Here is a 26770-nt window from a genome sequence, read left to right as displayed (position 1 = left end):
CAAGCCCAGTTTAGTCCGTCCCAAGCCCAGTTTCATCTAGCCACCTTAAGCCCACTTTGGTTTGGCCCAAGCCCAATTTTGCATTGGCCCCTCAAGCCTAGTTTCATCTGGCCACCCCAAGCCTAGCTTTGTCTAGCCTTCAAGCCCACATTGATTGAAAAATAATTCTTCTATTTTTTCATAAAGCTTAAGTTGGAGACAAAAGAATGTGGTTGTAAATGTTGTTACTAAAGAAAAAAAATGATAAAACCTATGGGGTAAAGTCTTCCCATTAGCTTATTAGCAAAATACCCTAGGGCGATCCTTTCCATTTTACCAACGCTCAATAGAACAAATGCACCAAAATCACGTTTTTATACGATGAATCTAGACAAGGGCAATTTTTTTGTCCTCGTATAAAGTTTATCCTCCAACTTCATAAGTCTGCTTGTGTAGAATAATACAATTACATTATGATTTAAGTTATACCATTCATTTCCGATCCGCTAGAGGATCACATGATGTGTCGAAAGGAAATATTAAGCAAATGGTTTCTTGTGTTGACATTGGGTGTTAGCATTTGTTACGGCCTTCATCTTGTCTTTTGAGATGGCGAAGCGACATTCAGATGGAGTCGATGATCAAGGAAACAAAATGATTATAAATGCTAGTAAAAAATAATAACAAAAATCTTAATAATAAAGAGAGGAGCGAAGTAAATAGAAATATAACGAAATGGAAAAGACAAAATTGGCATAGGGAAATTTTGGAAAACAAGGTTAATTGGAATTCATTCATACATTCATGCATCTATGCATTCTTTTTTTCTCAAATATCAACTTGGTTCTCACGGGGTGATAAGTCCTTTTTGGAACCCTCTTCACAAAGTGGTAACAAACTGTTATTCTATATCGGCCCTCTACGAGGCAATGGTCAAGCCTAGGTTTTCTTTTCGTATCTCGGCCCTCTGCAAGGCAATGGTTGAGCCCAGGTTTTCTTTTGGTATCTCGGCCCTCTACGAGGCAATGGTCGAGCTCAGGTTTTCTTTTGGTATCTCGGCCCTCTACGAGGCAATGGTCGAGCCCAAGTTTTCTTTTGGTATCTCGACCCTCTGCGCGGCAATGGTCGAGTCCAGGTTTCGTTTGGTATCTCGACCCTCTGCGAGGCAATGGTCGAGCCCAGGTTTTCTTTTGGTATCTCGGCCCTCTGCGAGGCAATGGTCGAGCCCAGGTTTTCTTTTGGTATCTCGGCCCTCTGTGAGGCAATGGTCGAGCCCAGGTTTTCTTTTGGTATCGCGGCCCTCTGTGAGGCAATGGTCGAGCCTAGGTTTTCTTTTGGTATCTCGGCCCTCTGCGAGGCAATGGTCGAGCCCAGGTTTTCTTTTGGTATCTCGGCCCTCTGCGAGGCAATGGTCGAGCCAGGTTTTCCTTTGGTTATATTGGCCCTCTGTGAGGCAATGTTCGAGTTCTCCTTTTTTTTTCATTTTTGAAACCCAAACGAAATTAATGTTTTTATCTTTACTTATCTTTTACTACGATAATATAAAAATTTCACTTTCATATTATCTAGTCAAATCTAAGTAAAGAGGGGCAACTGTCAACACCCAATTTCGTCCGGATAAATGCATTTGTTTGGTTAAAATAATAATAATAATAAGAATATAAATAATATATAATATAATAATAATAATAAATAAAAAATATATATATATTTGGATTGATGGTAGGTTTTTATTAACTTTAATTCTACCACGAGAAAAAAGAAAAAAAAAAGAAAAAAGAAAGAAACCAAGAGAAGGAGAATCTAATTTATTATCACACTCTTTTTGTGAGCCCAAATGTTTTACATATTTTCACCCCCATTGTTCGCTATTTACACTCTCCACATGACATGACAAAAGAGGATGTTTCATAATTTCTATTTTTAGAAAAGGGTATAATATTAGGAGCCATTTTTTTATAATAATTTGAATAAATATCTTGTATTTACACTTATGTGTCTCTTTCCGTTGTCAGTCGGAGAAGATATTATTTTCATTAGAAGCAAAAAATATTTCCGATAATAATGCTTTTAGAGAATGGTACGATTTTAATATTTAGAAGAAAGTACTCCTGATAATAATTAGAATCAATTATATGAATAATGTGTTATGATTACGATCTTTATGTGACAGAAAATATGATTCTAGTAATTACAGGCAATATTTCGTTAATAATTATAATCAATACAGTGGATATTATGCAATGATTTAATAAGATCAATTCCTTCCCCATATATTTTTTTATAATTAAAGACTAAGATCTCAATCGTACCTTAAGGGGCCTATATAAGCACAAAATTTCTCTAATGCAAGGGACAGAAAAAAAATTCGAAAAAACCCTATCTTTTTTTTATTATAGAGCACACACATAAAAAGGGATCACCTTAAGGTAAATTTTCTTTGCTCCTAATGCTTTTCATGATTCTCTTATAACATCACATATATGATCGTTTGAATTGTTGTATGATTAAATTTGTTCGGGATCCTCATGTAAGATGATTTTGGGTTTATAATTGATGTGTTCAACCTTTCTCTTCTCCTTTATTTTTTATCTTGGTAATTAAAAAGGTGTTTTTCGTAGTCTTTAGTTCTCTAAAAATAATAATAATAAATAAATAAATAAAATAAAAAATTATATTTTCTTTTATATAAGTTGTGAATGTCATGTCAAGTCTCGGACTTGCTTGATAATCAAAACACTCTTTTATAGGCTTTTAATTCTTTTTTTTGAAAGAAAATTAGAAATAACAAAAAATAAAAAAATTATAAAATCATCTTAAATATCATGTCAAATCTCAGATTTCCTTGATAACTAAATATTTATCATAATATCAAACAACAAATTTTTTTATAAAGAACTACGTTATCCCTGATTTTCCAAATGGAAATACGTAGGAGCGACTAGGTACAATCCTCGTCGGGCCAAAAAAATAAAAAAATAATTTTGTTTGAATCTTTAATATTTTTGTGTGTTTTTTTATTTTGTTTGATTTTTTTGGGAATAACAAATATTTTAAACATCAAAATTATACTTTTCACACTTGATTAAAGAGGGAACCGTCTTAAGACGAGCGTTGTGAGGTGCTAATACCTTCCCCATACGTAACCGACTACCGAACCCAAATTTGGTTTCGAAGACCATTGTTTTAAGGTTTTTCTATACTTTTCCATAATAAACTATGGTGGCGACTCCTCTGTACTATTTAAAATTATTTTCGTCGTCCCGCCGCGATCTCGGTTGCGACATTTAATAACTAGCTTGGAAAAACTAGAAAAATCTGAGAAGCACTTTAGGTCCAAAGATGAAACAATCTCTCCCCAATGTGAACATTGCCTAGGACAACTAGAAAAGATAGAGTATTTGATGAAAACTCTCTCAAAATTCACTCTAGAAAGATCAAACCTAGATGTTGTGTTAGGATCTCAAAGGAGTGTACTTAATAAAGAGGGAATAGGTTACAATGGCAAATTTAATCCATTAGGCACCAGAAATATTCTAAATATGAGTAAACCAACATCTGTTATTTGCTCCTACTATTCTAAATTTGGTCATGCATCAAATTCCTGTTATTTTAAAAGTTGTGGGGTTTCTAAAGGAGAGTACAAATGGGTACCTAAAGGATATCTTACAAAGCCAATTAATAGTCATGTTACAAGAGGTGATAATAACAAAGGTCAAATTTTAGGCATTGCCAAGGTGAAAAGTGCCTCTTCCATTGTGATCAAGAACAATTGTTGGTTGAAGTACTCCCATATTTTGAATTTACTATATGTTTGTTCATTATAAAGGAAGTAAAATGTGCATTTTTCATATTTCCGCATAAATTAATCAATTAGAATAGCTTCAAATTGATTAAAATGGATTGTTATTGTGATTGTGTGTTTTGAGGGCTTGATTAAAATTATGTGCCTTGATTGCTACTAAATCACCTTTTGTTGAGATGCATGAGTTGATATTATACTATGTTTTGATAATGTGAGTGAAATTGCGTACCTTTATTGTTATTAAACCACATTCTGCTGATTTATATTATGTGTTTTACTAGCTAGCTAATCCATTAGGTAATTCTCTAATCGATTATCGTTTTCCTGCTATGGCTCATTTGCTTCTGAATAATACATAATTCATTAGATTAGTCATCTACTAGTATTATAATCCTTAACTGATTGTATGCACTCTGATGTCTTCATACTTTGCACTCTAATACTGCACTACTTAATTGCTCTTATGATTTATGCCTGTATGCACTCAGAGATACTGTTGTTGGATCTACTCATGCAATCAATACTTGCTCATTTGTTTATGCTTGTTTTTGTGCTGTTTATCTTTGCTGCTTGTATTTGGTACTTATGTTTGCCGCTCATACATATCATTTCACATATGCTTAACCCCTGCTGCCATGAATAAATTGTTATACTCTATGAGGTGATCTTAAATGTTACTACTCTTTTTGCTAATGTCCAAAGGGGGAGAAAGGTTGTTTTTCTTGTCTCTATGTTGCAGGACACATTTTGGCCATCATAAAAAAAAGGGAGATTGTTGAGAGGGGGAGCTTGTTCAACTCAAGTGAATATGGTTTTGATGATGTCTAAGGCTATGCATCACGTGCATCACTAGTTTAGGATTAGTCCTGATTTTCTATCTTTTGCATTAGGTGTTATAGATCAAGTATTACATGTAAAACAAGTTTGCATCAAATTGTGTCAACCATCAAACTCTTGAATGTGAACTCGTGAATAGATTAGCTACTTAACTAATAGATTAGATGAGGGCACTGCACTGATGCAGTGAAAATACACTCACGATAATCTATTAGGTAAATTCCTAATCTATTAGTCACTGCAGCAGAACTCTGGTATAAAATTAGTTTTGAAATCATTTTTAAAGATAGAGAGAAAAATAACTGAATTACTGAATTACGAATTGAGAGACTGCTTTTCTGAGATCTATAGAGTTCTTGTGCTTTCTTGAGAGATCATTCAAGTGAACCTTCAAGAAGATTGATGGTGGATTCAACCTTGATGGGTCAAGCTTGGATCTAGGATCAAGTGAAAAATCTACACATCCACTAGGTGTATTCGTTCCTATTCCTTTCTTATTGTATTTCTGTTTACAATTGATTCACTTTGTGAAATGAAGGTCTAGGTGCAATTGTGTGGATGCATTGCATCTAGGGGGAGTTCTTGCTTTGTAGATCAAGCTCCTTAGTCTTTAGGGTCTTGAATTATATAGATGCTCTTGTAATTCTTGTATCTCTATTGATTTAGTGAAATCCTCCTAAGTGGGTTGCTTAGGAGAAGACTGGACGTATTGAATCGAACCAGGATAAATTGTTGTGTTCTTTGTTTCTCTCATCTTTTATGCCTTTCTCAATTGCTTTACACATTTCATTAACACAGAACTATAAAACTGATTATTTGTAGTATAAAGATTAAAGAAACTTTCAAGATTCATTTAAAATCAGTAAAAGATTCAATAACCAATTCACCCCTATCTTAGTTGAGTTATATTAGACATATTTGTTTTAACATCATGATCATAATGAAATTGCAACACACATGTAATGGCATGTTAAACACTATGAATAAAACTTTGACACATGTTATGGTGCAATTACGCAATGTCATAAATATCTTTTAAAAGACCTTGTTCACACTTAGTGACATAATATGATATATTTCCATGGTTTAATTATATAATATATATGCAAACCAAGAGCAACAGTCAAAACATACTGATGAGTTCAAATTTTTGCCCTCATTTAATATATAAATTTGGGGAATTAATTGAATTTTATGTGCTTAAAGATTGATTTAATTAGGATTTGTGATTATTGGATTTATTGAGTAAGTTTGGTAAAAGTGGCGTAAAAATTGATTTTAGTTGCATAAAATATTATTGGATAATCTAAAAGTTCTCACTTTTAATTGAGACTGTACTTTGGTTAAAAGTGAGAACGCCAACAAATTAATTGAGACTTTACATTGATTAATTTGCAAATCTACAACAATAATTAATTGAGCAATAATCTTTAGATAACCGATGATGAATCTATTTTGAAAAAGCAATGGAATCAATCTATTTTCTTTACTATTGTTTATATCTTATTTTATCTTCTTATCTTTATCCTTCATATTTTTATAATTTTATTTGACTAACTCTTGTATAGTTTTATAAGAACTAACTTGTTAAAAATCAATTCCGTGTTCGTTGGGAGATGACTTTGGGTTGCTTTACCCTTACTATTTTGTTGACTACTTTCTCAACAATACTGAAGTTGTTATAGATAAGTAGTATTAATTTGATCGCGTCAACGACAGCGTTATCAAATTTGGCGCCGTTGCCGGGGAATACGGTTAGTATTTCTTTTATTTTGATTCTGTTTTTATTTATTTATTTTATTTTATTTTATTTTTTTATTTTTATTTTTTTATTTATTTTACGCATATACGTTTGATATAGTTTGTTATTTTGTAGTATCTAGTTTTCTGTTAATATATTCCAAGCAAAGTTCTATTTTTGTTTTGATTAAGAATTTCTTTTAAGAAATTTTTTGAGACTAGTTTGGAAAACTCTGTCTAGGAAAGACTTGGTATTTAAGTTGTCCACTGTGACGCACCTCTCTTTCCTGGGAGTAGACCCAACGACATCTTAACTCATTTCTTTCTTGAAATCTTTCTCCAAAACAAGAATAGGAAGAAAAAAAAATACACAGGGAAACACTTTCAGGTGGACTGCATAGTGCATGACTCTGGCCAATCCGGGTTAATTTTATCAACTTGATTCAGAACTTGAAAGGAACTTGCGTAAATCACGTAGGAGACTTGAACTCAGGTGTTCTACTGAAGGAGCACCATCATCATCTGAACCTACCACTGAAAGTGTACCACTAGAATCACCTCCGGTGATTAACATATCTTCTGATCCATCACCTGAACCAGAAATTCAAGAAGATAGAATGGAAGAAAGAACAATCAGAGAGTTGGCTTCACCGGATGCAGCAATTACACAAAACATGTGCATCCAATATCCAGATGGAAAATATGAGCTTAAGTCTGGGTTAATCCATCTTTTACCCAAATTCCATGGATTAGCAGGAGAAGACCCGTACCATCATTTGAAGGAATTTCATGTTGTTTGTTCATCCATGAGACCTACAACAGTGACAGAGGAACATATCAAGCTTAAGGCTTTTCCATTCTCATTACAAGATGCCGCTAAGAATTGGTTATACTGCCTTCCGCCAGGATCCATCAATACTTGGGAGACTCTGAAAAGATTATTTCTGGAAAAGTTTTTTCCAGCATCTAGAGTTGCTGCTATTCGCAAAGATATTTATGGGATAAGGCAACAAGAAAGAGAAAGTCTTCACGAGTATTGGGAAAGATTCAAAAAGTTATGTGCTTCATGTCCTCATCACCAAATAAACGAGCATCTCCTCATTCAGTACTTTTATGAGGGATTGAGTATCATGGATAGACAAATGATAGATGCTGCAAGTGGAGGGTCATTGGTGGACAAAACGCCAACAAATGCAAGACAATTGATTGAAACTATGGCATCGAACCATCAACAATTTTCCACAAGGAGTAATTCTATAACTCTATTGAAGGGAACCCATGGAGTAGAAGCTTCATATCTTGCAGATCACAAGAAATTAGAAGGGAAGTTGGATGACTTAGCGGCAATGGTAAGGACCTTGACAGACTTACAGAAAAAGCCTATCCCTTCTACTTTATGTGGAATTTGTGCTTCTACTAATCATCCTACAGAGGCTTGTTCTATGTTAAAAGAGACAGGGACGTTAGACAATGAACAACGTCAGGCATATGCTGCAAACATCTATGGCAATAATAGACCACCTCGGTAGCAATACAACCATGATCTGTCCTCCAACAAGTACAACCCAGATTGGAAGGAATATCCCAGCCAGAAATGGGGAAATCAACAGCCTCAACACCAACAAGTCTATGTTCCACCTCAATAGAGGTAACAACCACAACCAGCGGCAACCTCTGGTGATTCAAACATGGAGGCAATGATGAAAATGATGGCTGACATGATGAAGGGACAAATCAATGAGTTGAAACAGACGATGGAAGCAACCAATCAAAACTTGCAGAACCAGATTGGACAAATGGCAAATGAGTTAAATCAGATGAAGTCTCAACAAGGCTCGAGCAATTTGCCTGCACAAACTGTAATCAACCCGAGAAATGTAAGTGCTATTACTTTAAGATCGGGTAAGCAAATACAAGGCCTTGGGGATACTCAAGAAGATGAAGATAAGGACAATGAAGTGGTACCTAATAATGAAAGAGGAAGATCAGATGAAGCAACACAAGCAACATCTGAAATGCCTGCACCCAGTGATAACTCCAGGTTGGTATCCCCTAATACTTCCTCTGAAAATCCTTCTCCTTATTTTCCTCCTCCTCCCTATCCAAACCGTTTGAAACCAAAAACTAAAAAGATGGAGGAGTTAGACAAAGAAATCCTGAATACTTTCAAGAAAGTGGAGATAAACATCCCTTTGTTGGATGCTGTGAGACAAATTCCTAAATACGCCAAGTTTCTCAAAGAATTATGTACACATAAAAGGCGTATTATGGACAAAGAGGTAGTGAACATGGGAAGAAACGTCTCTAGCTTAATTAAGAAGCCTGCAGTCAGAATGCCGCAAAAGTGTAAGGATCCAGGTATGTTTTCTGTTCCTTGCATTATAGGAAGTACTAAGTTTGATAATGCTATGTTAGATTTAGGAGCTTCCATTAATGTAATGCCTTTATCTGTTTTTACTTCACTTCATCTTGGACCTCTTAAGTCTACTGGTGTGGTCATTCAATTGGCCAATCGTAGCACAGTTAACCCTGCAGGTATGCTAGAAGATGTGCTTGTCCGTGTGGACAAGTTAATTTTTCCTGCAGATTTCTACATCTTGGACATGAAGGATGATGAAGGAATGAGTTCAACCACAATTATCTTGGGAAGACCATTCATGATGACAGCACGTACCAAGATAGACGTGCATGCAGGATCCTTGACTATGGAGATAGGAGATGAAAAGGTGCAGTTCAACGTGCTAGAAGCCATGAAGCACCCAATTGAAGACCATTCTTTGTTTTGTATTGATTTATTGAGTAATGTAGTAAACAATTATGCTTTTGGACTTTTAGACGCTTTATCTGGTTTTTCTTCTTCTTTGGATTTTTCTTTTTCGAATATTTCGAGCTCAATTTTAGATGAAAGAGAAAATTGTAAAACAGGTGATGATGAGGACGCGGTGTCACTATTTGATACCTCTGTGGCGTCCAAGTGTGATGCTGAGGTGGCTGAAATTACCTTAGGCAGTAAAATGTTGCCATCTGTGGAACAGCCACCCACTTTGGAGTTGAAACCTTTACCATCTCATTTGAAATATGTTTATCTTGAGAGGGATGGGAAACTCCCTGTTATTATATCTGCCTTGCTTACTGACGAGCAGGAACACAAGCTATTGCAAGTTATCAAAGATCACAAGCGAGCAATAGGCTGGACTTTGGCAGATATTCCTGGTATTAGTCCTTCTTTCTGCATGCACAGAATACTCTTGGAGGAGGATGCTAAGCCAGTAAGGCAACCTCAGAGGAGACTGAATCCTCAGCTGATGGAGGTTGTGAAGAAAGAAGTCACCAAGTTGCTACAAGCAGGTATTATATATCCTATTTCTGACAGCACTTGGGTGAGTCCTGTACATGTGGTCCCCAAGAAATCTGGGATCACCGTGGTCAAGAATGAGAATAACGAGTTGATTCCTACTCGTATTCAGAATAGCTGGAGGGTCTGTATTGATTATAGAAGACTAAACCAGGCCACCAGGAAGGACCACTTTCCTTTACCATTCATGGACCAGATGTTAGACCGATTGGCAGGTAAGTCTCATTACTGTTTTCTTGATGGATTCTCTGGGTATTTTCAGATTTGTATTGCCCCAGAGGATCAACATAAGACTACTTTTACTTGTCCATTCGGTACATATGCTTATAGGAAAATGCCATTTGGCCTTTGCAATGCTCCTGGAACATTTCAGCGATGTATGATGAGTATTTTTACAGATTTGTTGGAGCATTGTATTGAGGTTTTTATGGATGATTTTAGTGTATATGGTTCATCTTTTGATCACTGCTTGTCTAATCTTGCTAGAGTCTTGGAGAGATGTGAAAAAACTAACCTTGTTCTAAATTTTGAAAAATGTCATTTTATGGTGGAACAAGGTATAGTTTTAGGTCACGTTGTTTCCAAGAATGGTATATCTATAGATCCTGCTAAAATTGATATTATTTCACAATTGCCTTACCCCTCTTCTGTGAAAGAGGTTCGATCTTTTCTTGGACATGCAGGATTTTACAGGAGATTTATCAAGGACTTCAACAAGATAGCCAACCCTCTCTCCAACCTGTTGCAAAAGGATGTACTATTTGACTTTGGAGAGAGGTGCAAAGATGCATTTGATACATTGAAAAAGGCGCTTACCACCACTCCTATCATCCAGCCACCTGATTGGACATTACCATTCGAGTTGATGTGTGATGCATCAAACTTTGCAGTAGGAGCGGTGCTTGCACAAAAAGATGGGAAGCTATCACATGTAATATATTATGCTTCCAGAACATTGGACACAGCGCAGGCCAACTACACCACGACTGAGAAGGAATTATTGGCTGTTGTGTTTGCCTTGGACAAATTCAGACCGTATATACTTGGTTCCAAGGTAATTGTTTATACTGATCATGCCGCATTAAAATTCCTTCTGAAGAAAGCAGATTCAAAACCAAGGTTGATCAGATGGATGCTACTGCTCCAAGAGTTTGACATTGAGATTCTAGACAAAAGTGGAGCACATAACTTAGTAGCCGATCATCTTAGCAGGATTGAAAATGGAGAAGATAACATTCCTATTAAGGATGACTTTCCTGATGAAGTCCTCCTAGCATTGACTGCTGTGAAAGGTATGTTACCTGAACCTTGGTTTGCTGACATTGTTAATTATTTGGTTGTTTCTGCTATTCCTCCTTCCTTCTCCAAATATGAAAGAATCAAGCTAAAAAGTGAGGCAAAGTACTACATCTGGGAAGACCCAATCTTATGGCGCATTGGTAGTGACCAAGTCATAAGGAGGTGTGTTCTCGATATCGAGATACCTCATGTGCTTGAGTTCTGTCATTCGTCTCCTTTTGGTGGACATTATGGCACACAAAGAACAGGTAGGAAGGTGTTGGATTGTGGATTATATTGGCCTACCATTTTTAAAGATGCACAGAGGGTATATGAAAATTGTGAGCAGTGCCAAAGGGCAGCCAGATCCATTACAAGAAGGGATCAAATGCCTCAACAACCCATGCTATATTGTGAGGTATTTGATATTTGGGGTATTGATTTTATGGGTCCTTTTCCTCCTTCTTTTGGGTTTTCTTATATTTTGCTTGCTGTAGACTATGTCTCCAAATGGGTGGAAGCCATAGCTACAAGGACTAATGATTCTCGAGTTGTTATGAGTTTTGTCAGGTCTAACATTTTCTGCAGATTTGGCATACCACGAGCCATCATCAGTGACCAGGGGACTCATTTCTGTAATAGGCTACTTGAGAACATGTTGAAGAAGTATGGGGTGACACATCGCATTGCTACACCATATCACCCCCAAACCAATGGACAAGCAGAGATCTCTAACAGGGAGATTAAAAAGATACTAGAGAAAGTAGTGAAGCCTAGTCGAAAGGATTGGGCCACAAGATTGGATGAAGCACTTTGGGCACACAGGACAGCCTACAAAACACCTATAGGTATGTCACCTTTCATGGTGGTTTTTGGAAAGGCTTGTCATCTACCTGTGGAGATTGAACATCGGGCCTATTGGGCCGTGAAAGCATGCAACTTGGATTTGGAAGAAGCAGGAAATGAGCGAAAACTTCAGTTGCAAGAACTAGAGGACATTAGGCTTGCAGCCTATGAAAATTCAAAGTTCTACAAAGAGAAAACCAAGAAGTTCCATGACCAAAAGCTTGTGGCTAAAAAGGATTTCAAGGTAGGCCAGAAGGTGTTACTATACAAATCCAAGCTTGGTCACATGAGTGGTAAGTTGCGTTCTACCTGGGAAGGACCATACATTGTTACAGAAGTCTTCCCTTATGGAGCAGTGGAGATCAAGGAAGAATCTTCAGCAAGAACTTTTAAAGTTAATGGACATCGTCTTCGGATATTCAATGAAAATCAAGATATGCTGAACAAGACGATGGATGGGATGAACTTGACTTCTCCCTCATACCTTCCACCTTGAGGAGGTAAGTACACTTCATGCTTTTTCTTTGCATTTTATACATATTGAATACATTGAGGACAATGCATGGATAAAGTGTGGGGGTGTGGGGAGATTTCCCCCTTTTCTGTTTTTGTTTTCTATTTGTTTTGTTTTTCCTTTTCTAATTTTGTTTTTTGTTAAAAGAAAAAAAGTTTTTGCTTTCAATAAAACATATTGACATTGGATTTTTGGATTTGATTTACTAATTGGAACGGTCATAATTCTGGGAAAATAAGAGTCATGTGCTATGAATGGATTGTTTCTGTGATTTACTGATTGAGTTGATTTGAGAGTTTCTGGAATAAATCTTTTGTGAAAGAGTTTTTGACCTTGTGAATTTTGAGCTTTATTGTAAGGATGAACTACCATGTGTCATTCCTATTTTTTCTTGTGTGACTTGCTCATGTCTTGTTGGTACTCAAATGTTTAGTTTGATTCTGTTGTTTTGCATCTTAGGTGAACATGCATGATTTGATATGACTGAGGCATTTCTTGTTTTTAGCTACTTGGCCAAATAAGCTAACCATAACATTGATCCATTGGTATCCCCTTGAGCTTAAACCTCTTTTTCTTGTTTTGAGCATATTGCTAAACCTTAAAAAGAAAAAGACCATGTTTTTCCTTACCTTAGGGAGAAAGAAGGAGCTAGTGGATTATGTTGAGATTGGTTGAGGAATAAAGTGTGGGGGTGAGTATTTCCCCCACAAAGTTGTAAGAATGGCAAAAAGGAAAATAATTGTTGATGACAGAGTGTTGAAATGAAAAATGATTGCTGTCTGAAAAAGAGAAACAAAGGATAAAAGAGAAAAAAAATAAGAAGAAGTAAAGATTATTTTTTGAAACTGTGCTCCATAACTCTTTCTTCCTTACTATTTCAAAAACACACAAATCCTAAAGTTTTTCCTACCTTTGCCTTGGCCTCATTATAACCTGTGAAAAGTCCTCATGATTTTTGAATGCATGTTTTCTGAACGTTGTGAATATTAGAGTCTTGCTAAGCATTGAGAGTATTTACTTGCATGGGTATTTTGAGTGAAAACACAAGCCAAAACACTTGAGCGAATCTAGGTGAGAAAATATACATTTGACTTGAGTGTTTCTCTTTCATATTTGATTATCTTGTAAACTCAAAAGATTAACTCATGTGTGAAAAACAGAATATTATCCATTTGTTTATGCATGACAACATGATTTCTAGAAGATTGATCTGTTTCCATTGGTATTCATTTCTTCAATCCACTGAAAATATGGAATAAAAGACCTCAGAATAAAGTTTTGAAATTGTTCAATTTTGCCCAGGAGTGCAAAAGGATAAGTGTGGGTGTGTGATGAGTTCAAATTTTTGCCCTCATTTAATATTTAAATTTGGGGAATTAATTGAATTTTATGTGCTTAAAGATTGATTTAATTAGGATTTGTGATTATTGGATTTATTGAGTAAGTTTGGTAAAAGTGGCGTAAAAATTGATTTTAGTTGCATAAAATATTATTGGATAATCTAAAAGTTCTCACTTTTAATTGAGACTGTACTTTGGTTAAAAGTGAGAACGCCAACAAATTAATTGAGACTTTACATTGATTAATTTGCAAATCTACAACAATAATTAATTGAGCAATAATCTTTAGATAACCGATGATGAATCTATTTTGAAAAAGCAATGGAATCAATCTATTTTCTTTACTATTGTTTATATCTTATTTTATCTTCTTATCTTTATCCTTCATATTTTTATAATTTTATTTGACTAACTCTTGTATAGTTTTATAAGAACTAACTTGTTAAAAATCAATTCCGTGTTCGTTGGGAGACGACTTTGGGTTGCTTTACCCTTACTATTTTGTTGACTACTTTCTCAACAATACTGAAGTTGTTATAGATAAGTAGTATTAATTTGATCGCGTCAACGACAGCGTTATCACATACATTCAAATAAAGTCAAATCAAGCATGCATTCTCAAATAAAAATAACCTTTATTTAATTTCTCTTCCCAAATAATTAATTTAAATGCAAAATCCTTGGCATTTTATCTCTAACCCTCAACTAGGCAGTATCAACTTTTTGCTTTAAAAAAAATACTGAAACTGGTTTTGAATCTCCAAAGTGCTCTCAACTACGCGTATTCATTAGAAAACTAAAGTATTATATTAAAGAAGGAATGCATACCAGTGGATTAGCTTACAATTGAGCTTCTTCCTCTGCAACCTTAGTTGAAGACAAAACATTAATTCACAAAAGTTAATAATAATAATAATTGAAGAAAATGTATCAACTTTAGAAGAAAAATAAAACATGTAAAGTCTATTTATTCATTCTGCAACAAGAGAAGAAAAGCAAGTAATCGAAGAAAGTGTTGAAATTTATATATTTCAATATATTAAAGACATTTATATTTTGTCAATATTCTTTATAAACTCCAACATAGAATTATGGCATACAGAAAAAATAAAGTATCTTTCAAAAGTCCCTTGAACATTTTGACCCTCTGTTAAAAACTGCAGTTAGAGAACTTTCAATACAATCTATCTTTCTGTCATCTTACCACTATTTTCTTCGAATTTTTTCAAAAGAAACAAGAAGAAAAAATGAAACATATTCATCCCAGAATTAAGGATAGGGTATAGATAACTTACCTTAATAAGAACACACACGCCGCAAACCAAACAATTATCTTTAGGTAAGATATTTTTAAAGGAATGAAATACAGTCTTTGGTTTTGGCTTTCCGAAAAAAAAGTAATTCACAGTCACCATTGCCGATATGAATCTTTGGCTTGCCTGCAGTATCACAAGTTTTAAGAAACTGATTTTTTGTGACTTTTTTATTTTTTTAATATTTTTTTTATATACTTTATGTTAATGCTGGATTTTATAATTAAGAGTTTATTTTTGTCTGATACTATTTTATTTTTACTTTTTTTTCTAAATTATTAATTTACAACTTCTAAATACCTAGTAATATTAAATAATGTTCTTTTAATATTATCCTCAAATATATAAAATTCAACGATTCCTTCGATTAATTTCTCTTTTTTTTTTATTACAGAATGAATAGGTAGACTCTGCAGGCTTCTTCTTCTTCTTTTTTCTAAAGTTGATACATTTTCTTCAATTATTATTATTCACTTTTGCATATTAATGTTCTTTCTTCAACTAAGTTGTAGAGAAAGAAGTTCAATTGTAAAACATTGTTTTGACTATTTGTAAAGCACTGGTATATTTTCATTATAATATAATACATTAGTTTTTTTTATATAAATTTTATTTTATTGATAGAATGTTTTATAAATATAATATATATATATATATATATATATATATGATTAATCAATTTTCTTAATTGTTCTACGTATCATCAAAAGAAATTAATAAATACACTAATATTCATTGCGCAACAAACTCGGTCTTTGCGCAAAGGAGTGGTAACGCTGTGTTAGAGAGAATGGATACAATACTGTGAGAAGTAGAGGAAATTTAATATACCAAATAGAAATTAAAAGTTTTGAAAGGAAGGAACAGCCATTTTGAAGGGAGGGGAAGAAAGGAAGAACATTCAAGGGAATAAGATTATTTTTTCACTAACATTTTGGTCCAAAAAAGTTCATCCTCATATCAACATTAATTTACTCATCTCCTTTTCAATTCAATTGAGAGTTCAATTAAGAGTCATGATCTAAGAAAAGCAATTCGAAAGTGCATTTCAGAGACATTTTTGAGATTGAACAATAAGAATACTTTAGGAAAAAGATAATAAGAATACTTTAGGAAAAGCACAAGGAACGAGAACAGATTGGCAAGTAACAGGTTACACGGTTTTGCTTTCTACTTTGCTACGATGCTCTGTTACATTTTGTGTGGTCATAGAATTGTATGAAATACATATAGAAAGAACAAAATATTGTCATCTTAGGCTTCTAAGTTAATAAACCACAATTAAAAATAAAATTAAACTAGGTTTAAGGAATTTGAAATGGAGAAGACTTAGGAGATGCCGCTGGTGAACGAGGAAGGCAGAATAGTTTTTAGTAATGAAATTAGCAAAAAAACAAACAATTATTACAAGAGATAATTTCTCTCATAAAATTTATTAATTAAAGGTTTAAATTTTTTTAACAAATTCACTAATAAAATGGACTCCATTACTATTTGAAGAATAATAAGTATAGAATCTTATAATTAAATATTTTTTTTATATAAAATATATATTTTTAAACTGGAAACCATGTGAATTAGAATTTTCAATATTTTATTCCCTAAAACATATTTATTTACATTTTATCTTCAATATTATTTTAATTGATATTTTAAATATTTTTAAATTTCTCTTTTAATATATTAACTCGTTTTTTATCAAATTCCGTATGACTTTAATTCTTTTGTATTACATTTTGATTTCAACATATTAATAAATGTAGAGTTAAAATTTTGATATATGTAAAAATAACTAAAGATAAAAATATTTATTTGAGAAGGTTACACCGTATTACAAAAAAAATAGTACATATAAAATAACATAAAAATTAAGGAAATTTATTTATTTTATGGACTTTGTTTAAAATTTATGAATGTTATGCATTGTATTTTATTTGAATTTACAATTAAAATATATTTTTAAATATTCACTTTTATTTTATTTTAATACTCGCAGGTACCCCTGTAAATATTAAAAAATTATGCAAGTACCCGCATAACGGATACCCGACAAATATAGATACGAGTACATGACACATAATTATACAATGAGTAAGGTATGAGAGAGCTACTACATATACTTTACCCGCCCACACCCCGTTGACATCCCTAATTACAACCGAAAACTTTTCTCATGATCCTTCTTAATTCTTAATTAAAGATTTTATTTCCTTTTAACAACTCATTAATAAAAGATTTATTTGCCATTTGAAATAATTTATATAAGCGTATAACTTTATATTTCAGTAATATTTTTATTATAAATATATTTTTTAAATTACTACTCAATGAAATATAATTTTTACAGTTTTTCTCTCTAAAAGGTATTTATTTACATTTCTTCTTTATTCTTGTGTTAATTATTTTAATTAATATTTTAAATATTTTAAATTTATTTTTTCGTATATTAACTCATTGTTTTTCATGAAAATCAATGTAATTTTAATACTTTTGTAATACATTCTGTTGAAGAGGAGTTGAAAAATTGTATATAAAAATAACTAAAAATTATATATTTAATTCAAAAGATAATTTTAATATTATTATTGTGGATTTAAAAAATCATTTTGGAGATGAGTACCATTTGGGTCAAATATGAGAACAAATAATCATGTATGTAATTTAAATTTGAAAAGCCAATTAGGTTTTATTTTTACTTTTTGGTATGGTTTAACCATTATTGTTTATATTTTTAGGAGTCAAATGAAACTTAAAGATAACATTTTTCTTTATATTCTACTCAAAATTAAGGTGTCCAAAAGTTATGTCATTCTTAATTATATCAGTTATGCATATTAATGTTTTATTTTTTTTCTAAAGTTTAAAATGGTTGTTTTATATCCAAATGTTTGCCCATGTACATGTAATGTACATGATGATAATTTTTTTATATATTGTATAGTATCTGTTAGTTAGTTTTTTTTATTTGTGTTCTAAATTGATATTCTATCCACTGTTTCTTCTAAGAAACGATTTATATTTATAGAAAAAAAAAAGAATAATAAATGCGTAGCAAACAATAAATAAAGTCAAAATTGACTTGATTTGAATTAAATTTAGCAATAAAATAATTTAATTTGTTAAAACTTTAGTATAATTTGTTAGAAAAAAATAATAATAAACTTATTGTAAATGAAATTCTTTGAAAAAAATGAACTGAAAAATCAAATATATAATAAAATTTTGAAAAGAAATGAAATTATAAATTAGAATAATGTGCTCATCATATTTTCAAAATAGTGGAAATCACATATCTTATTCTCAATCCATTTATATTTATTTTCATTACTTTATTTGAAGATATATTATAAATTAGAATAATGTGCTCATCATATTTTTTTTGTTTGTTTTTTTACTAGAACGTGCATATATGTACATAGTTAAGCAGATTTTAATATTTAAAGGATTTTAAAAATAAGTTTTTAAAATATAGATTATATTTTTAATTATGTTAGAATCTATCTATTACACCAGTCCTAATATTTAAAATAATTTTAGTTAAAATATTTAAAGTCTTAATATTTTTAATAATATTTAAAGGATTGGCTTCACTTTGAATTTCCTTCTAAAAAAACACTTCTTACTTGAATTTTTAAACTTTTAATAAAATCACAAGGACTCACTTGTCATTTGAAGAATCAATCAGTACAAAATTCTTTTATTTATTTTCAATTGTTGGATTGATTTTTTTTTCAAGGAAGTATAAAAATTCTTAGTGAAATTTTATAAAAATTTTAAAATACAAAACTTATAAAATTAAAAAAATTCAAATTCAAATTCAAATTAGATAATTATTTGTTGATGTTATTATTGATTTAAATTAAAGTTAATAATTAAAAAAATAAATTACTTAGTAATAAAATTTTAGTTTTGAAAATTAGTAATAGATGTGTAGCAAACAATGAATAAAGTCAAAAAATGACTTGATTTGAATTAATTTTAGCAAATGTATATGATAAAATAATTTAATTTGTTAAAATTTTAGTATAATTTGTTAGAAACATAAAATTAAATAATAAACTAACTGTAAGGGAAATTATTTGAAAAAAATGAAGTAAAAAATTAAATATATAATAAAAATTTGAAAAAAAATGAAGTTGATGTAGTCCAACATTTAAATTTTTCTTTTGACGGAATATATTTTTAAGATTACAAATTCATATATTTCGTTGACATCCCTCTCTTATTTAAATACTGTAATGATAAAAAGTGAAAAGTATACAAAGATGGATAAAAAAAAGTATTAGACAAAAAGAATAACAATTCGGTGTTTTATGATTTCAAATTTTTAAAAATTCATATTTAAAATTTAACTTAAATGTTTTCAAAATAGTGGAAATCACATGTTTTATTCCCAATCCATTTATATTTATTTTTATTATTGTATTTGAACATATATTATAAATTCGAAAAATGAGCTTATCATATTTTTTTGTTTGTTTTTTTTACTAGAACGTGCATATATGTACATAGTTAAGCAAATTTTAATATTTAAAGGATTTTAAAAATAAGTTTTTAAAATATAGATTATATTTTTAATTATGTTAGAATCTATCTATTACATGAGTCTTAATATTTAAAATAATTTTAATTGAAATATTTAAAGCCTTAATATTTTTAATAATATTTAAAAGATTAGCTTTACTTTGAATTTCTTTCTAAAAAACACTTCTTACTTGAAGTTTTCAACTTTTAATAAAATCACTACTTAAAAGGATTCATTTGTCCTTTGAAGAATCAATCAGTACAAAATTCTTTTATTTATTCTCAATTGTTGGATTGATTTTTTTGTTTCAAGGAAGTATAAAAATTCTTAATGAAATTTTATAAAAATTTTAAAATACAAAACTTATAAAATTAAAAAAAATTCAAATTAAATAATTATTTGTTGATGTTATTATTTATTTAAATTAAAGTTAATAATTAAAAAAATAAATTACTTAGTAATAAAATTTTAGTTTTGGAGATTAGTAATAGATGTGTAGCAAACAATGAATAAAGTCAAAAATTGACTTAATTTGAATTAATTATAGCAAATGTATATGATAAAATAATTTAATTTGTTAAAATTTTAGTATAATTTGTTAGAAAAATAAAATTAAATAATAAACTAATTGTAAGTGAAATTATTTGAAAAAAATGAAGTAAAAAATTAAATATCTAATAAAAATTTGATCATCATCAGGTAGAGCCATCAAAATGGGTTATAACCCGCGAGCCAACCCGGCTCATCACAGGTTTGGGTCGGGTCGGGTTGAAAAAAAATTACAAATTTCAGTACGGGTTAAAATTGAACTTGTCCACTATAAAATCGGTTCATTCGGGTTGAACACGTGATGAGCCGAGTTAGCTCACCAACCCATCAATAAATTTTATATATTAATATATAATATATATATATATATATATTATATGTATATTATATATAATATATATATATATATAATATATATATATATATAACATAATATATATATATATATATATATATGTATATATTATGTTATATATATATATATATTATATATGTATATATATAACATAATATATACATATATAATATATATATATAACATAATATATACATATATAATATATATATATATATATATATATATATATATAACATAATATATACATATATAATATATATATATATATATATATATATATATATATATATATATATATATATATATTTGGGATGTTAGATAGTAATTTTTATTTTTGAGATTTTGGTTTGTATTTGTAGTTTAATATAATTTGGGATTTTATTTGGATTGTATTAAAGTTTATTTATATTTTAATCGGAATTATAATATAGTTTTCTTGAGATTGAAGAACAAATATTGTGTTTATTTTTTTAATTATGTGAGCTAGTGAGCCAACCCGTTTAACCCACCAACCCGTGGTGGGTCAAGTCAGGTTCTAATTTTTTTGGCTCGCTAGTAAATGAGCCATATTGGGGTGATCCACTAAGTGGCCAACCCGTTGCGAGCCGAGTCGGGTTGGGTCGGGTGACCCGTTTTGATAGCTCTATCTAAACTCATCCAAATCTTTTATAATTGTCTCTTTCTTTCTACATTAGCAGAAAAATATTTTTTAGTCACAGTTAAATAGAGTCGGTAATAATGAAACAACGCTATATTTAAAGAAAGAGTAAAATTATAGGATATTTCTAGTCGGTTTAAAACTGACGGTATCATCTTATATGATATTTACTACTATTCTCATTGTGAATAGTAAACCAGTGGATGAGTAATATCAAAAGGTGGAGCAGATGCCAACAGAGATTTTTGAAAGCCACGTTCTCTTCTCCTCCGCACTCATATTCCTTCAAAACATTTTCTTTTCTCGTCGTAAGCCATGCATTCTTCGGCAACATCTTATCTTCTCTTCTTCAAAGTTTTTTCTCTTGTCCTCGAAAGTCATCTTCTCTCTATGGAAGTTATTTTCCCGCGTAAGTCATTTTCTTCTATCTGTAATATGATTTTCTCTTCCCGGAGTTATTTTTGTTTGAAGTCATTTAAAATTCATTTTGTTTTGAAGTTTCAAATACTCATAAACCCTAATTTCAATCACTGATATGAGTTTTTGTATTGGTTCAAATTGATTTTCTTCATTGCATATTTTCAATGTCAAGTTCCTCACATCAATCCCTACCAAATGTAAATATTGTTTCAAGTTTCTCCATTCTAACATGTAATAGTTTAATAAAATCAGCTATAATGAATTTGTCAAAGAAGAAAAATCATACATGTATGAATCTCCTTTGCTTTTCCAATTTTAAACTCTTTTAAACTGTTATTTTTTCTTAAGGATATCATGTTATGATGTTTGCTTGAAAGTTGGATTGGAAGCGATATTTGATCCTTTTAGAAGTCTGTTTCCCATGGTTCTGGTTCCAACAATAAAACAGAGATCGTTGTGTGGGCACCTAAGGTAAATTCAACTTTAAAATATATTTGAAATCTCTTACGCTTGTGCACACACAATATAAGGGTTTGTAGAAGTTTAAACTCTGATAGTACTTGTTGTCAATGTTCTTCGCTTCTTCACACTAAACGATTACGATAACTTATTTTCCTGTGTGCTTCATAGATATGAAGATAAATTCTAACTTGTGTATTTTTGTTCTAGATCATTTATATATTCAAAGAAGAGTAAAACCATGTAAAATATGTTTGTTACTGATTGATCTTATACCCCTGTTCCTACAATCAAAGGTGAAAACTATTGTTATATAGGTGTTTGAGAATTTATGTTTCATTGGCTTTCATGGATATGTTGTTAAAAAATTCAAAATTTCTTATAACGAACCAACATGTTAATGCAATCTCATTTTTTGAACTTGATCCTCCTTTATTTAGTTTGGGCCTCAAAATTAGTTTGTGCTTACTTATGTGTGCTATTTTGGTCTTATCACTGGTCAGTACATGATCTTTGACTCACACTCCTCACATTTGGGATTGCACATCTCAATTAGATTTGTAAGACTAGACATCTACCATACAGGTGATCTTATAATGACCCATTTACAAGTGATCCAATTGGTTTAATAACAACCATTAGGATAAAATTTTGATGTTGTGTATGTATTAGAATTTTGAGTTTGTGTTAATTTGAGGTTAAAGTTGGAGACCACAAAAGAATTTTGAAGGGAATAATTTCTTTGTTCTTCATTTGGTGCATCGGAATTCATGAAGGCACTCATCCAAATTTTATCCAAACATGACAATTAAAGTTGGCCTGCGCTTACTATGAGGTGAATTGTGGCAAGTATTGAGTGCATGAAAGTGTTTATGTATCACGTAAGCTTGGCATTATTTTCCTTGTGAACCAATTCTTTCTATATTTTAATTGCTAAAATCCACATGGTTTATTTGACAACTTTTTTTTACGTAGGATTTGGTAGTCCAACTATTGAGATGCCAAATAATTTTGTTCACTTTTTCTTATTTCCTTAAACCAAGATAGATGAGTTACATGATTGCATTGTCATTTGGTCATTTATCACCATCAAGATTTCTTTTATTTCAAATACCAAGGCTCATTTCAGTTTCAACAATTTTTTTTTCTATATTTTGTTTCATCATCATACGTTTTACAAAAACTTAATTTTTTTTCCATGTAACTACTGTATGTCATTTTTTATGTCACTGTTTAAATGTGTCAAATCTTGGTCTTCTTTTATATAGTGTTCTTTTATTCCTTGCATAAAATAGTAGTACCAAATCTCATTATTCACAACATATTTCTAGGTTGGTGGTTGTATGCTGATTAATTTTCCATCATTGTAGATTTATTATGAGACAATGGGCCTTTGATATCTGCAAAGACTCAGGAAAGAAAATTGATGCTTTGGTTGCATAGATAGGAATTGAAGGATCAATAACAGGTGCTAGAAAATTCTTCAAGCAGAAAAATCCAGACATCAAGGTATATTTTTTTATAGTGCATAATATGCTAGCAGTGATCATGGGATAGGTTTTCTTGTGCTAACTTTACAATTTCTTCTTCGTTTCCCCAACTATATGGTGTGGAACCAGCTGAAAGTGCAATTTTGAATGGAGGAAAGCCAGGTAATTTTACCACCTTTCACCAATTTATTTGATCTAGCATTGGTGAGTCTGCTATACTGCACTTATGTATTCTACGTGTGTACTTTAATTTATGTTACTATTGTTTCTTCAAGTATAACGTGTTAGTTGAAGGTTGAAACAATAGGGTTTTATTTTTATAGTTAGTTGCTCTGGATTTTCTTTTTTTCAAAAGGTCTTAATATTTTCTTTTTTTCAAAATTTTCTTAACTTTAAGGACACCTTATAAAGAACCCTAGCATGCTTCTAACAGGGATAAACGTGTTGGTTCATCTATAGCACAAGTAAGGACTATTTGTGTTCAAAATATAGAACACAGTTCACAAAAAAATTGAAAAGCAAAGAGATAACGGTATGCTTGAAAATGATCGAAGATTTCCTTTTTACCCACTAATGATCAAGATGAATGAATTATGTAACCTTTACTTTATGACAATTTTCACTTAATTAAAAATTCTAACGAACTTTTATGTTCTTTAAAAAGGTGTCTGATTCTCATTACTTGGAAACACCGGTAGCAAAAACAATTTAACATCAGAGCTTGGAAAGACCTTGTTCATGGCAAGCTTTCTGTTAGAAAAGACTAGTTAGGCTTTCATGCAGAGAACAAAGTTCTCCCAAACACTTCAATCAAACATGGTTTTTAGAAACGACTTACTCGCTGGTCTAACCATAGCAAGTCTCTGTATTCCTCAAGTACAACGTATAATAGTATATTTATAACTCTACACTGATAAAATCACGAGATTTGTTTATTTCCTTTTCATATAGAATTTAACCAGCTGCTTGTAACAAGAGAATTGTTACCTTTACCTGTGGATACTGATTAAGAAATTAAAATAATGAAATGGTTTATACTAGACAACAATCAAGAGAAAATATACCATTACATTCTTTTGATAAAACTCATTTTTAATTCCTCAAGAAATTCTATTGGTATTGGTTATGTAAGTGCTTTGCCCTCACTAACCTTGGTAATTCCTTAAATGTTCTTTTGTCTAATAGGTCACCTATTTTTTGGATTTCAGAATTCCCAAGGTGTGGAGCTTCTATATTTATCTAGACGTCTCATATTGGTGATTTGGGACTTACACTTACAAGAGCAGATCGTGTGATCGTGTGATTGTTGTTGATCCTACTTGAAACCCAATGTGTGTCTTGAGGCACTTTAAATTTTTTATAAATTTGTTGTATAATATACAAAAAGAAGTAGCATTATTGGTATTTTCTAATTTAGAAACTGTTATCCACTTAATTATTTTCTGCTATGTCAGTAAATAAATATTATTTGAACACCTTTGACATGTTTAATAAATAGATTTTAGGTTTTTTATTTTTTTTTTATTTTTAAAAAAATATGACTTTAACTGTAGTTAAGGTATTCAATATAATTATTTTAACCACCAAGTATTAAATATAATTTTTGTAAAATTCACTTGGTTACAACCATCGCTAAATTTTTTAAATTTTTGAATTTACTAACGATTACAACTGCCGCTAAGTATTAAATATACCTTTTTTAAAATTTACTTAACGGTGGTTAAAATCGACTTTAATATTTTTGTTGGCGGTTATAATTAACCAACGTTATGATGCTTTGTGACGTCAAATTCTGTGTCAGTTATTTAATTGACAAAAAACAAATAGTGATGGTTCAAATCGCCACTAAATTATATATCAAACTGACGTTAAAATTTAAGATTTTAGGAGTGTTAGGTAAAAAATAATTATAATAACCGCAGATACAAGGGAGAATTTTTCTCTTGATCCTTCTTAATTCTTAATTAAAGATTTTATTTTATTTTAACAACTCACTAATAAAAAATTTACTTGCCGTTTGAAAGAATTTATATAATTGTATAATTTTATAATTCAATAATATTTTTATTATAAATATATTTTTTAAATTATTACTCAATGAACTATAATTTTTACAATTTTTCTCTTTAAAAGGTAAATATTTACATTTCATCTTTATTTTTGTGTTAATTATTTTAATTAATATTTAAAATATTTAAAATAATTGGATTAGATTTTCAACCCAAATCCATTTCTTTAGAAAAACTAGTTTGGATTTTTTTTAAATCCAGATCCAAATCTTTGGATCAAGATTTAAATCCAGTCCTAATATTTGGATCAAGTTCAAAATTCATAATCCATTTGGTTCTTTCCACTTCCATCCTAGTCCATTTGAGTCTTCGGGCCCGCTGTGCTCGTTTGGGTAATCAGGCTCGGCGTGCCCGTTCGGGTCATCAGGCCCACCCAGCCCATTTTGTTCTTCGACCTCGTTTGGCCCGTTCAGTTCTTTGGGCCCATTTGGCATGTTCGGGTCTTCGGGCCCACTTGACCTGTTTTGGTCATTAGGTTTGCCTGACTAGGTTTGGTCACCGGGTCCGCTTGGCCCGTTCGGGTCTTCGGGCCCGCTTGACCCATTTGGATCTTCGGGCCTGCCTGACCAGTTCGGGTCTTCGGGCTCACCTGGCCCATTGAGGTCTTCGGGCCTACATGACCTGTTCAAATCTTCGGCCTGCTTGGCCAATTCGGGTCTTCAGGCCCGTCTGGCCCGTTCGGATCTTATTGCCCGCTTGACCCGTTCGGGTCATCGGGCTCGCATGGCTCGTTCCGGTCATTGGGCCCACTGGCCCGTTCGGGTCATGGAGCTCACTCGAATTTTCCTAGTCGTTGGGCCCATTCGAGTCATTGGGCACTCCCGAATTTTCTGTGTCGTTGGACCCGATCGACTCATTCGGTTTGTCAGGCCCTCTTAGCCCGTTCATATCTTTAGGCCCGTCCAACCTTTTATGGTCGTCGGGCCTGCTCGGTCCGTACAGGTCATCGACCATGGCCCATCTGAGTCTACATTTAGCCTAGTCCATCTCAACCTTTACCTTAACCCAACTAAAAATTTAAACTGAAAATTGGGATTGGATTTTTTGGATTATCCATATTTGAAAATCTTGATTTATAGAATGGATATCCAATCCATAAAATATATAAGATTTAAATTAGATTGAAATCCAGATCCATTAAATGAATTTTAAATGGATTGGATTTTTAATAAAATGGATTTTAAATGGATTGGATCAAAGCAAAAGTGGATTGGATCAAGAAAATTAGATTTTTT

General features: G+C 31.5%; 1 pseudogene; it reads left to right on the top strand.

Annotated features, from left to right (window-relative positions):
• The first annotated feature begins 7035 nt into the window (after positions 1 to 7035).
• LOC146885534 (uncharacterized) lies at positions 7036 to 26414 on the top strand (annotated as a pseudogene).
• The last annotated feature ends 356 nt before the right edge of the window (positions 26415 to 26770 follow it).

Source organism: Vigna unguiculata, chromosome 6, assembly GCF_037176805.1.
Source record: "Vigna unguiculata cultivar grain cowpea cultivar isolate G323 ecotype 2 chromosome 6, ASM3717680v1, whole genome shotgun sequence".
In the NCBI taxonomy this organism is placed as follows: domain Eukaryota; kingdom Viridiplantae; phylum Streptophyta; class Magnoliopsida; order Fabales; family Fabaceae; genus Vigna; species Vigna unguiculata.
Note: the sequence above shows the minus strand (reverse complement) of the source record. Positions and strands in the feature narration are given on the sequence as shown.